Genomic DNA, 13713 nt, shown 5'->3' with positions numbered 1-13713 from the left:
ATCAACAAACCTACCTACTAGCCCAGTGTTTTTCAACTTTGTTTTCAGTCAAGGCACCCTGTGCAAAATCCCAGGGCACGCCGGCCTAAGGGCTTGTTCACACCAGGAGGTGCATCTGAGCAAGCACTTTTTTCCCCGTGTTCTCCTGCGGTCATGAGTTTGGTGAGAAGAGCTGAGGTCTGACGCCGCGATCGTCACATATTGGTGGCAGCGGTGGGATAGTTTACGTTAGAGCTTCAGTGCATTGTTAGGAATTAGCTCTGCACTGAAGAATTGTAACCTTTGTGGAAACAGTGCTTAGAGACAAGCGGTGCAGATAGATAGATAGATAGATAGATAGATAGATAGATAGAAAAACAAAGATAGATAGATAGATAGATAGATAGATAGAAAAACAAAGATAGATAGATAGAAAAACAAAGATAGATAGATAGATAGAAAAACAAAGATAGATAGATAGATAGATAGATAGATAGATGGAAAGAAAAACAGAGATAGATAGATAGATATACACAGTATATATAGACACGTTGCATTAACGTTCAGTGACCTGATTGTAACTCTTCTCCCTCCAAATCCCCCCTTCTAGCAAAAAAATCCCCCCCCCCCCCACCAGAACAAATGTGGACTGTGCTCAATACCCTCAAATCCCTCCTCTTAACACACACCCCCCCCCCAGCACAAATGTAGGCTGTTCTCTCTCCCCCAAATCCTCTCCCTCCTAGAGTTAAAGCGGAGCTCCAGTAAAAACTTAAAAAAACTGTAGCTGCTAACTTTTAAAAATCAGACACTCACCTGTCCCTCAATCAAGCGGTGTCCTGACCGCAGTTGGTTTCACCAGCCGTCCTCTTCTCCCGGTTCCGGCATCTTAAGTGTGGGTACCCGGCTGTGACAGCTTGTGGCTCCACAGCCGGATGCCCACTGCACATGCTCAAGTAGCGCTGCACCTTGCGAATGGCGTCAAAAGTCTTCTAGGACCGATCGAACGTCCCAGAAGACTACGGGGAGGGGAGAGGACAACATGCACTTCCGATTGCCTAGGCGATCACAGTGGAAGTGGGAACCTGCTCCTCCCATCCTCCCAACTCACCGCTCCCCGAAGGTGCCAATCTTTAATGGGGAGCAGGGGGCAAGGCCTTAAAGCGGAAATTGCCCTTTTGGGTGGAGCTCTACCTTAACATGGATCAACGAGGGGGGGGGGTGTCCCCTTCCTCCAATCAGCTCTCACAGAGCTCTAACTGCAGCTCCCTGCCTTCTCCTCTGTGATACCGATAAATGCAGAAGGATTTTTACTTAAAATCAGCCCTTTTTGAAGGGAAGTACAAAAGAGAAGACTGCAGAAAAACGAGTAAAGCTTATGTAGGAGGATTTGTTTCGCCTCTTTCATCTGAGGTTATTCACTTCACTGGGCATATGGAAGACTTTACAACCACCAACTCCTGTTCACTGCGACTCTGCGATGAGAGATAGAGAGCACAGCCTGTCATTGGCTGGTAGGACTCTGGCGGGTGGCCCGCACAGTTTTCTGCTTTGCCGGCAATAGTACACGTAGCTGCAAGAGGGCTGTGCTCGCTCACTCTCTCCTTGCAGAGAACGAGAGCCAACAAAGTAACACTCAGACTGGGATGTGTCCGTGGCACCCCGAGGACTCTTTGCAGCACCCCGGTTGAAAAACCCTGCACTAGTCTATCATCTAAAATATATTACCGTGGTTGTAAAGCCAAAACATTTTTCACCATAATGCATGAAGGTAAAAAGTGTTCCAGTACTTGTATCGCCCGCCCCATTATACTTACCTGTGGCAATCTTGATCAGCATTGTGTCTGTCCGCAGTGTCACTGATCTCTCTCTCCTCAGGGGACACAGAGGCAGCAGCAGGAGCCATTGGATCCTGCCACTATCAAAAAAATCCTGCGAGGAGAGCGTGGGAGGGGGGCGAAGCTGAGCCACAAGCCTTTACATCCTCTTTAATAGCTGGTTGCAGGTTGCCTTGAACTTTTCTGTCCCAATGCGAATTAAAGTTGGTTTAAAGGGGTTTGAGTAGCCAAAAAACCACACATGCACATCAACAGTAGATCAGGTAATTCAACTTGACGGCATCTAACAAAATCAGAACCCTTCTTATTTCTTGAGGACTCCATCAGCAAGATGGCCCCAACTGCCAGCTCATGTTACTGGAGGCCCACATTCACCAAACAAATGGAAATGGCCAAACCTGGCAGCAGACATCTCTCAAGAGGATTGTTAATTCACCAAAACATAGGACCCATTTCAGCTGAACTGTCATTTTAAATATTAAATCTCTCCCCCCATATTATTAGCCAATTCCCCAGTTTTGGGCACTTCATACTGCCGGCTCAAACGTATTTTTGGGCATATTTGATTAATTTAAAGCTGAACTCCAGACAGAAATAAATGAATAAAAATTAAACTCTGTATTCATTAATACACATCATTGGGCCCAGATTCCCACTTTTGCAGTGTAGTAACGCATGTACCATGGGTTGCTGCACCATTTATTCGGATTTCCACACCAGAGCACCAAAACAACGCACCTCCATTGCAGTGTTACAAGAAAGGGTCATGTGCGATTAGAAGCACATTGGGGTGAGTTGGCAGCCCATTCCTTTTTAATGAGCTGCCTTAAACCAACGCATGAAAGGATTTGTGAACTTTAAATTACATAGCTAGGAAATTGTTTCCCTTGTCCCCAACTATGCACATGGTGAGCCTTTTTTATTTCTTGAAATGTAATGAAACACTTTGAAATACTTGGTGATCCTGCCAGTCCATTCACCCTGTCTCCTTCAAACCACACTAGGCACAGGTTCAGATCTATTGTTCTAGCATGGTTGATTTGCACCTGTGCCATGTGAATGGGAGAGCCAGGATGCTGTGTCTGTGCATGGCTTGCCTGTCCTCCTGTGGTCAGACTGCTGCTGACACGCCCCCTGCCAAGCCCCACATTCTGTTTGGGAGCTACAGGACTGGTCAGATCTCTGCAGACACACCCTGCCCCAGCTCCGCCTTCTGTTTGGGAGCTACAGGACCGGTCAGATCTCTGCAGACACACCCCCTGCCCAGGTCCGCCTTCTGTTTGGGAGCTACAGGACCGGTCAGATCTCTGCAGACACACCCTGCCCAGCTCCGCCTTCTGTTTGGAAGCTACAGGACCGGTCAGATCTCTGCAGACACACCCCCTGCCCAGCTCCGCCTTCTGTTTGGGACCTACAGGACCGGTCAGATCTCTGCAGACACACCCCCTGCCCAGCTCCGCCTTCTGTTTGGGACCTACAGGACCGGTCAGATCTCTGCAGACACACCCCCTGCCCAGCTCCGCCTTCTGTTTGGAAGCTACAGGACCGGTCAGAACTCTGCGGACATGCCCCCAGCCCTGGGTTATGTGACATGGACACGATCTGTTGGTCATCACAAAGAAGGTCTTTCCCAAGCTTTTGGGGCCCAGGAATCAGGGCTTGCATAGCGTTCATATGGTCACTTGTAAATGTATGGGGGGGGGGGGGGAAATCAACAAAACTGGTGTAAGTTTTTCTGTTTTTGTCTGGAAGTTTGCCTTTGATTATTAATGTAATTATTAAAATGCTTTAGGGTAGGCAGGGTTCACATTCACTTTAATGCACCACAATATTTTAAATTGGCCCTAAATCTTTTTTGGATGCAGACAGTATAGGTAGCCCCTTGCCATCCCTTGTAAAGTAGTGCTCAGGACACGACAGGGTGAAGCAGCACAAGGGGCCAGTCAGTTTTGCAGCAGTGTTCATGTGTTAACCAGAAACATGCTGATAGAAGGAGAGTGCAGAATGACAGATGAGCTTATCACTCCAACACTCCTCATTTCACCGTCTAGACCTGTGAGTGATACTTCATTTGGTGGGTGCAGTTCCGCTTTAAAGGTTTCCCAAAACCGTTACATTTAATGTGACTCCAAAGACACGCTGGGAGGTGAATTGTCTCCTGTCTATATTGTCCCTAGTATGTGTATGTATGAATGTGAGTTAGGGACCTTAGATTGTACGTCCCTTGAGGGTTAGGGACTGATGTGAATGTACAATATATATGTAAAGCTCTGTGTAAATTGACAGCACTATATAAGTATCTGTAATAAATAAATGTGACACTAAACAATATCCTTGTTATTCAAAACTGATCCATACACAAACACTACTTAGTAGCCCTGTAATCTATGGGAGCAAAAAGAGAAGGAGCAAAGCACATTAGTTTGCATCATGGATCACTGCTCTACACATCCCACAGTACATCTTGGGAGTGAAAGAAAAGGTTGGCTTTGATGCTTCTTATGGTGGGGCCATGGAGAATGAATATAGCCACCCTCTAACTGGAAGTTGGATCACAGCAGGGAAAAAAAAAAAAAAGAATTTGGAGGAGGCTGAGCGCAATAGAGTACATATTGAATGGAGCAAAAAAAAAAAAAGTGTATCTAGTTATAGATTTTTTATAAATATATTATTATATAGGTGTGTATCTATTTATAATAAATATACACACACATTATTTTACACACACACACACATACATACACACACATACATACACATATATATAAATATATATATATTTATTCTTTTTTTTTTTTTTTAACCTTCCCAAGTTTAGTATCACTTTAAAGTGGAGCTATACTTACCGCCAGCTTCTTCTGGGTGCCAATCTTCGGCTGACTCCTCCGCATGGGCAGGAGTTCGTCTTTCTGGCATACACTAACCACACGCAGCTCAGTTTACATGCCGGAAAGCAAGCAAGTAGGTGTATGTTATCGCAGAAGGGACATTACATTTCATTAAAAGGTCTGCCCAATTGTAGTTTGTGACAGTGGAACTTTAGTTCTGCTTTATGGCATGTCCATGGTATAAATAGCCAAGGTTGCCGGTGAGCTTATGTCCGCCCTCAACTGAATTCAACTTGAGCTTGAGCCCTTAAATGGCTGTTGCCATTGCTGATAACTTGCAGCACCATGACAACTGCAGATCAAACATAAGCCAAGAGCGCAGCCCCCCCTCGCTATAAAACGATAGGGGGCTTCATTATGCTTTAACTGCAGCAGAGAAAATTCAAAGTCTCCCGATTTTTCAGACATGGCTCTGTTATGTGGCAGAGCTGTGTAAAACCTCCAAATGGGATGGACAGAAATACAAATCCCTTTTCAGATAAACCGATACCACGTATTCCATTTGTGCAATCAGTTGTAAGCGTGGAGTTCAGCTTTAAGAAGTGTTGGTGATTTTTCTACAGAAAGAATACATCTAAAGAATAAATCCCTGCCTTAGTTTTTTGCCCATTTACAGTCATATACATATACATTTTTGGACTGTAGGAGGATGCTGAGACAATTGTGGGAATTCGTTACAAACAAGGAGTAAGCAAGAACGCTCCAGGAATGAAGTGTCCTTTGGTGGAATAAACCAAAAGACTTCAGTGCTGCAAGGGGAAGGTTAGTGAAGGGTTCATAACAGACCACTGTACAAGAAAGTAGGGGCAGTGGTGGCAGGACGGGGGATTGGGTTGTTCATCTCAGCCTTTAAAGTGAACATGTGGCCAAGTTATGAATATTCACATACTTTTAACTCCTTTCATTGAGCTCATTTCTGCGTGTTAAAAGAAACTTTCACTGACCTCTGTATTTGTAAGCACCATGCAGTAATTCATCCTCAGATTTACAACGGATTCTACAGTCTGGGTGAAGTCCATCCTAAAAAGCTTATTATTAACATTAGAAGGCTGGCATTTCTGTGGCTTTGTTACTATCCTTGAGGTTGAATTTCTCCACAGTGCCTGCAGCTACAGAGGTCAGTGAGACCCTGTTTTAAAACCCAACTAGGCTTTAAGTTTAACCCGTTGATGCCTGTGCCTCCCAACCCTTTAAGGGTTTCAGAAGGCGGGAGGCGAGGCGGGGTTGAGGATCATGTGACTGCCGTGACACGCCGCCACATGATCAGGAAAGGTCCGGACACGTCTGCTGGGCGTACGCTCTCAGCACGTTTTTTTAATAGGAAGCGAATGTGCTGCCGCTCGGCATCTAGGCCCAGACGCTGAGAGGCCGCACATTTGTGTTTGGCCGGCGCCAAGAGGTTAAATAGGCTAAACACATTCCTGGTGCATCAAAACAAAAAAGGTGTGCAGAGTCTAAGTCAGTTTCCTTTAAAACACAGCCACAGCCTGAACAGAAAAGCAGGTCCCTGACAGCAGCTGCAGAGAAGAACCCTTTGATGTGTGTGTGTGGAAGCTGTGGTCTTTCAGAAGACTCAAAGTATTACTATGCGTAACATCTTCCACTTGTCATATAAAGACCATAAAATGACTCAAGCAGCAGAAATAGTAAATTCAAAGCTAGCAATGGGTCATCCAACAAGAAACAAACTGCGATAATTGAAAGAAAGTTATTAGATCCAGGTTGGTGCACAGTCCCTCTGCAGAGTCAGGTGTACAGCTCTGCAATCAGTAAAGCCCATGTTCTCTGCTGCCTGGAGAGCTCTAGGTTTGACTCACAAGGATGCATGTTGGACTTCTGCAGAGTGACCACTGCTTCTACACAGACAGCATTGGTCCTTCTATGCAGCGTTCTGGCAGGGGCAAGTTGCTCTACTTAGGATATGGCTATTTTCTAAAAGGGAAACTATAAGAATCTGCATTCCTTTTGTTTTTATGCAACAAGAATGTATTTAAACTGAAAGTTCATGCACTGCTTGTTAAAAACCATGTAAATATTTGAAGGTCCAGAACCTAGCCATTGGTTCACTTTAACCTCAGCTGATAAGGATCACAAACAGATTTCCATTCAGTGTGCACTTCTGTCATGTATGTGCAGGCACCTTCGGGTTATTTTCGATCAGGTAATTGGCAAATGCTAGAAGGTTATATGTGGAGACAGGTTCACTTTAAGTTGTGGTTCTCTTTATACAACAATTTCAAACTTTTATAATGCAACATCATCTTCAGGGTCACATTGTCATTGACACAAAAGCTCCTATACATTGGGAAGGTAAGCACAGCACCCAGTCACATGAGCATATGTTAGTAATGTCATTCAGGTTAGGATGTCTGGCCCGTACCACACACTGCCAGGATGGTTAATTGGCTACTTCACTACAATGACACTGCCTTACTGTCCTCGTAGGCCACTGACTCCGAACATACCTTGGGATCGTAACGCATTTGGTATTGCAGCTCTGTGTGGTGATTGCTTTCTCCAGCTCGTCGAGCTGTCCAGTTTTCTTCAGCTTTTTCACCAAGCTTTTAACTGCCTTTTCGCACCACTTCTCTTCCTGGCCATTCTGCTCTCCCCCTCCAGCCCCGCTGGCCGACTTCTTCCAGCCAAGGAGGCGTTTCACAACCGGCGGCGTGAAAGGTAAGATAGAGGACATAATGCTTCAAGAGAAGAGAAAGTTCACGTTTGACCTGAAAGAGGAATGAGATAGTTGTAAAAGGAGGCAATATACAGCATCAGCAATGTTTTCTAGTCACGCCTTTGCTCCAGATAAAGCCCGTCTCCAGGCAAACTGTTTAAGACAACTTAATGCAGCTCCATATTTATTCAGCCCTGGTTCACACATATGAGGTTTCCCAGCGGCTGTGTTACTCGTGCACAGCAGCCCATTCATTTGCATGGGCTGCTGTACTCACTGAAAATGCAGAGAAAAGACCCTTGCACCTTTTCAGAAAATGCAGGCCGCAGGGAAACCGCATAGTGCAGAGTTGTTTCCAGTGTATGAGAGTACCATTAGGATTAATGAGGGGAGCAGATAAACAGGTACAACTTACATAGGAGGATTTGTTTCATCTCTGTGTATCACCTGAGGCCAGTCACTACACTGGGTATATGTGAGGTGTACAACCAGTGGGCAGCACAGTGGCTAAATGGTTAGAACATCCCCCTGGCAGTACTCGGGTCATTGGTTCGAATCCCAACCACGGCACCACCTGCCAGGAATTTACATGTTCTCCCTGTGCCTGTGTGGGTTTCCTCACACACCCCAAAGACATGCTGGTAGGTGAATTGGCTCCTGTCTAAATTGTCCCTAGTATGTGTATGTATGAATGTGAGTTAGGGACCCCTTGAGGGTTAGGGACTTTAGATTGTACATTGAGGGTTAGGGACCTTAGATTGTGCGCCCCTTGAGGGTTAGGGACCTTAGATTGTACACCCCTTGAGGGTTAGGGACCTTAGATTGGGCGCCCCTTGAGGGTTAGGGACCTTAGATTGTACATTGAGGGTTAGGGACCTTAGATTGTGCGCCCCTTGAGGGTTAGGGACCTTAGATTGTACACCCCTTGAGGGTTAGGGACCTTAGATTGTGCGCCCCTTGAGGGTTAGGGACCTTAGATTGTACACTGAGGGTTAGGGACCTTAGATTGCGCGCCCCTTGAGGGTTAGGGACCTTAGATTGTACACCTCTTGAGGGTTAGGGACCTTAGATTGGGCGCCCCTTGAGGGTTAGGGACCTTAGATTGTACATTGAGGGTTAGGGACCTTAGATTGTACACCCCTTGAGGGTTAGGGACTGATGTGAATGTACAATATATATGTAAAGTGCTGTGTAAATTGACGGCTCTATATAAGTACCTGAACTTAATAAACAATAATTAATGGTACCCCCAGGCATCTCCTGGGCAGCGCATTTTTCTCTGAGGGTGGTTTTGGCCGCAGGAACAGGCGCAACCACCTGCAACCACCTGAACAAGTGTGAACCTAGCCTAATACATTGTTGAATTATGATTTTTTTTTTGTTAATATACACAAGTACAGTTTCTTCCAGAACGTGACCTGGTATCAAGCCTGCAGTGCTCTGAACATCAGGGCTCAAAAATGGAGGAGAAGCAGTACAAGGAGCCAATCTGTTACTCTGCTCTCTCCTCCAATCAACCATGCATCATGTTAGCACTTGAGCACAGGAGCAAAACAGATGAGCTCATGAGTCCTTTTGTTGTCCAGTCGCAGGCTGTGGGAAGGACAAAACTAATAAGTGTTACTTACTTCCCGCCGGCCATATGTTTATATGCCGGCTCTCCGTGGGACGGCTTTTCCTGCATATATGCATCACTATATAATACTTTACAGTTCACACTCCCAGCACAAATCAATATAGGTGCAGCGCTAAAATAACCAAATATATCAATATAATGCAACCATATGCAATAAATGTATAAAATGCATGAATCAAACGATTACTGGTAAAAAAAGTGACAGTGCAAATATTGTGTTAATAAATTGTATCCACAATAAAGTGCTAATGAAGTGGCAATTGTGAGCACATAATAGTGCTAAAATATCTAATTCCAATAAATAATCACAGGAATGTCCATAAAGTGCTAATCGTGAAGATCCGTCCAAAAATGATCTTAGGTAAGTGCTCCGTATATATCTAACCATTATCCAGGTGATGTGCCGTGAATATATTAAGATTACGCACTCACCAGATGCGTAATCATAATACGCATTTTGTATGTTAAGTTGTCAGCCGGAGGTCCCCTTAAGGATGTATACAGCCTGGTCTGGTCAGAGAGATCCCCTTCCCCTGGGTTGTCTGCAGCACTTCAGCCGTCCTCCAGAATGGGCTCTGTATTAGTATCAGCAGAAGAAGAGGCCAGCGGGAAACTGCAATAGAGCAAACTCAGGTCTCCTGTCCTGCCAGACAGGGCTGTGCTGTGTGGAGGACTGGTTTAAATCCAAAGCCTGGGTTGGCAAAAACTATGGATCTCATTTTTAAATAAAAATGTGTATTTTTTTACCAAAAAAATTGCATTTGAAAAATTGTAGCGCATATAATGTGTGACATAAAAACTTGCAACAAGATTTGAAACTGAAGCACCACACCAGTGCTGAAGAGGCCCACATACAGAAATTGCAACGACCACCATTTTATTCTCTAGGGCCTCTGCAAAAAAAAAAAAAAAAAAAAAAATAATGTATATGTTTGGGGGTTCCAAGTAATGTAATCCCATCCACCCTATAGCAGAAGTACTGCTACAGGGCGGCACGGCTGCGCAAAATCATATATATATATAGTGATTTTGCAGTTCCGGGCAGGGGGTGCACGCAAGGTGCCCTACCTGCGACATCATTCGTGGCCTCGCCTGTCAATCACCGGGCCTGGCGATTGCTGAGCATCTCTGACGGAGGGAGAACTGTTTGTAAACAAAACCATTCTCTCCCTGGTCAGCTCCTGCACACTGCTTTTCATGGCTGTGCATAGCATAGCCATGCAAGGCAGTGTGCTTAGAGTGAAGCACACACACAGGACACAGCGTAAAACGGCACACAGTTAACCCTTTGATTACCCCTCATGTTAACCCCTTCATGCTCAGTGCCATTAGTACAGTGTCAGCGCTTTTTATTAGCACTGATCACTGTATTGGTGTCACTGGGGATGTCAATGAAACAAAGTCAGTTCCCCCCAGTGTCAGAATGGCTGCCGCAGTCCCGCTATAAGTCGCTGACCGCCGCCATTACTAGTAAAAAAATTAAAAAAAAAAAAATTTACAGTATCTATACCACCATTTTTAAACGCTCTACCTTTCACGTAAACCAACTAATTTACACATATTGGGATTTTGTTTTGCAAAGACATGGAGCAGAACACATTTTGGTCTAAATTTATGACGAAATTTGATTTTTTTTTTTTTTAATTTTTACTGGACATGTTTAATAGCAAGTCGGAAATATTGTTTTTTTTTTTTTTTCTCAAAATTGTCGGTCTTATTTATAGCGCAAAAAATAAAACCACACAGGTGATCAAATACCACCAAAAGGAAGCTCTATTTGTGGGGAAAAAAGGACGTAAATTTAATTTCAGTTAAAGTAACAGTGCAGGATCGCAAAAAAAAAAAAAATGGCCTGGTCAGGAAGGGGAGTAAATCCTCTGGAGGGCAAGAAGATTCACCCATTCTATTTGTCCTGTCATCAGTGAAAGAAATCCCAAAATTTTGAGCTGTCACCAGAAAAGTAAGAGAGGAGAAATCTTCCAATGGGGACAATAGTTCCAGTGGTCTGGGAATTAATTTGTAAGGATTTCCTCTCACTTCCTGTTTGGCTATGGGATAGGAAAGGAACTCTTCAAAATGAAACACAGATGGCAAAAAAAAATAAAAAATCTGACAGGGATTATAACCCTCATTAAATCTATCCAAAGTGGAAAAAAAAGTTCTACTTTAATATAGGGAACTACAAGCTGAAAGAGGTTGCAAGGTCAGCACTTCCACCTGGCAGCACTAGGGAGATTGTTTTGAATCCCAACCATGGCACCACCTGCCTGGAGTTTGCATGTTCTCTCTGTGCCTGCTTGTTTCCTCTGGGTTACTCCAGTTTCCTCCCACACTGCACAGACATGTTGGTAAGTAAACTGCCTCCAGTTTAAATTGGCCCTAGTATGTGTATGTATGCGCGTTAGGGACCTTAGATTGTATGCTCCTTGAGGGCAGGACTGATGTATAATAAATGCATAAATTGACAGCACTATACAAGTACCTAAAATAACGGGTAATGGACATAATTAGCTCCCTTGTCTCCTCCTCTAGTGCTCGTCTCCAGGACTTCTCCAGGGCTTCCCCCATGCTCTGGAACTCCCTACCCCGATCTATCAGACTATCGCCTACTCTGATGACTTTTAGGCGATCACTGAAAACCTCTCTCTTCAGGGAAGCCTATCCTGCTCTCAGCTAATAATGGAATCATCTATGCTTCCAACCAGTCCATCCCCCCCCCACAGTTATTACCTATTGTACAATTAACCCCTCCCTCCTAGATTGTAAGCTCCCAGGATCAGGGCCCTCCTATCCCTCTTGTATTGAACTGTATTGTTGCTGTATTGTCTCCCGTTATATTGTAAAGTGCTGAGCAAACTGTTGGCGCCATATAAATCCTGTATTATATTAATAATAATTCCCCCCCCCCAAGTATACATTAAAATATTGATGATTCAATCTTTTAAACTAGCTGGCTTAAAAGAAGTGGGGCTTTTCCATTTTCTGATGCAAACAATTTTTACAGAGCTCAACAGCTCAAACTAAAATGTGTATGCTAGAAAGTCAAAGCTTACGCAACACCTATGAGAAGGCGCAATCCAATGTTTCCAGAATAAAAAAGAAAAAAAAAAAAAAAAAAAAAAAAAAAAACACCCTTCCCAGCACTACCCAGAACTTGAATATTTGGGCTGGAGTTCTAATTTAAATGCTGTGAACAAAAACAAAAAATAAAAGGATCTGCAACTGCTGCCCAGACTCTGAAAATGCTACTTCTCTGGCTTACATACGGAGTCACTGGCATGGAACAAGCATGCTACCATTAGGCCTGGTTTCACACTGATGATCTTTAGCTGCATCAAAATGCATCTGTAAAGCGAACCAAAAAAAAAAAAACGCAATATATTTACCTTTAAATCCTATGGAACTCTTCACATCAGTGCGCTGCGTGTGCGGGGCATTTCGAAGAATCTTGCATGCTGCATCTTTGGTGCCCTGTTTCAAAATTATATAAAAAATGCACCTCCCATTGATTTCCAAAGGATACTCTCTAAAACTGTGTATTTGGTGCATTTTGATCACATGTCCAAGCTTCACAGGTGCATGTTGGGAGTAAAAAATCCAGAAAAATGCACCAAAAACACATTTAAAATGCGTTAAAAACGCAGCAGTGTGAAAGGACGCGATTGTCAACGTCCTGCAGTGGCCTATTGCTTGGCTCTGTGCACGCAGTTGTTCACATACTGTAAATCTCTAGCTCTCCCTAAGGGCCTGGTTCACATACGGATGGTGGGGTATTCCACCTAAAAAGCACAGGTGTTACCGGCGCCTTACATGGCTGCAACTCGCAATCAATATGCAACTTCGGCTATGGCACAGTGCATGGAAACACAACTGGAAAGACAATTTTTACCAGTATGTATGTAGTAGGCATATGGTTGCATTTGGTTAATACCAACAGCATCGTCAACTTTTTTTTTTTCTTCCCTAAACACTACGGGCAGCACAGTGGCTAAATGGTTAGCACTTCCATCTGGCAGTACTCGGGTCGTTGGTTCGAATCCCAACCACGGCACCACCTGCCTGGAGTTTGCATGTTCTCCCTGTGCCTGCATGGGTTTCCTCTGGGTACTCCGGTTTCCTCCAACACTCCAAAGACATGCTAGTAGGTGAATTGGTGGCTCCTGTCTAAATTGTCCCTAGTATGTGTATGTATGAATGTGAGTTAGGGAGCTTAGATTGTACACCCCTTGAGGGTTAGGGACTGATGTGAAATGTATATATATCATGTATTTATTTCAGGTACTTATATATCTATGTCAATTCACACAGCACTTTACATATGTATTGTACATTCACATCAGTCCCTAACCCTCAAGGGGTGTACAATCTAAAGTCCCTAACTCACATTCATATATACACATACTAGGGACAATTTAGACAGGAGCCAATTCACCTACCATCATGTCTTTGGAGTGTGGGAGGAAACTGGAGTACCCGGAGGAAACCCACGCAGGCACAGGGAGAACATGCAAAATCCAGGCAGGTGGTGCCGTGGTTGGGATTTGAACCAACGACCTGAGTACTGCCAGGCAGAAGTGCTAACTATTTAGCCACTGTGCTGCATATATATATATATATATATATATATATATATATATATATATATATATATATATATACACATATACACACACACAGAGTTGTATTCAAAATAATAGC

At 44.0% G+C, this 13713-nt stretch overlaps 1 long non-coding RNA gene across 1 annotated transcript in view; it reads right to left on the bottom strand.

Moving 5' to 3' along the window:
* Positions 1 to 6905: 6905 nt before the first annotated feature.
* LOC149434124 (uncharacterized) overlaps positions 6906 to 13713 on the bottom strand; it is a 55790-nt gene continuing 48982 nt past the window's right edge. The window contains exon 2 of the long non-coding RNA XR_016308809.1: positions 6906 to 7431. This is a non-coding gene — a long non-coding RNA (uncharacterized LOC149434124). The remainder of the gene's footprint in view (positions 7432 to 13713) is intronic.

This window comes from Staurois parvus, unplaced genomic scaffold (assembly GCF_062004578.1).
Source record: "Staurois parvus isolate SC_StPar_1 unplaced genomic scaffold, SC_StPar_1.0 ptg001830l, whole genome shotgun sequence".
Classification (NCBI taxonomy): domain Eukaryota; kingdom Metazoa; phylum Chordata; class Amphibia; order Anura; family Ranidae; genus Staurois; species Staurois parvus.
The sequence above is the reverse complement of the archived record's forward strand: the minus strand, read 5'-3'. Positions and strand labels throughout refer to the sequence as shown.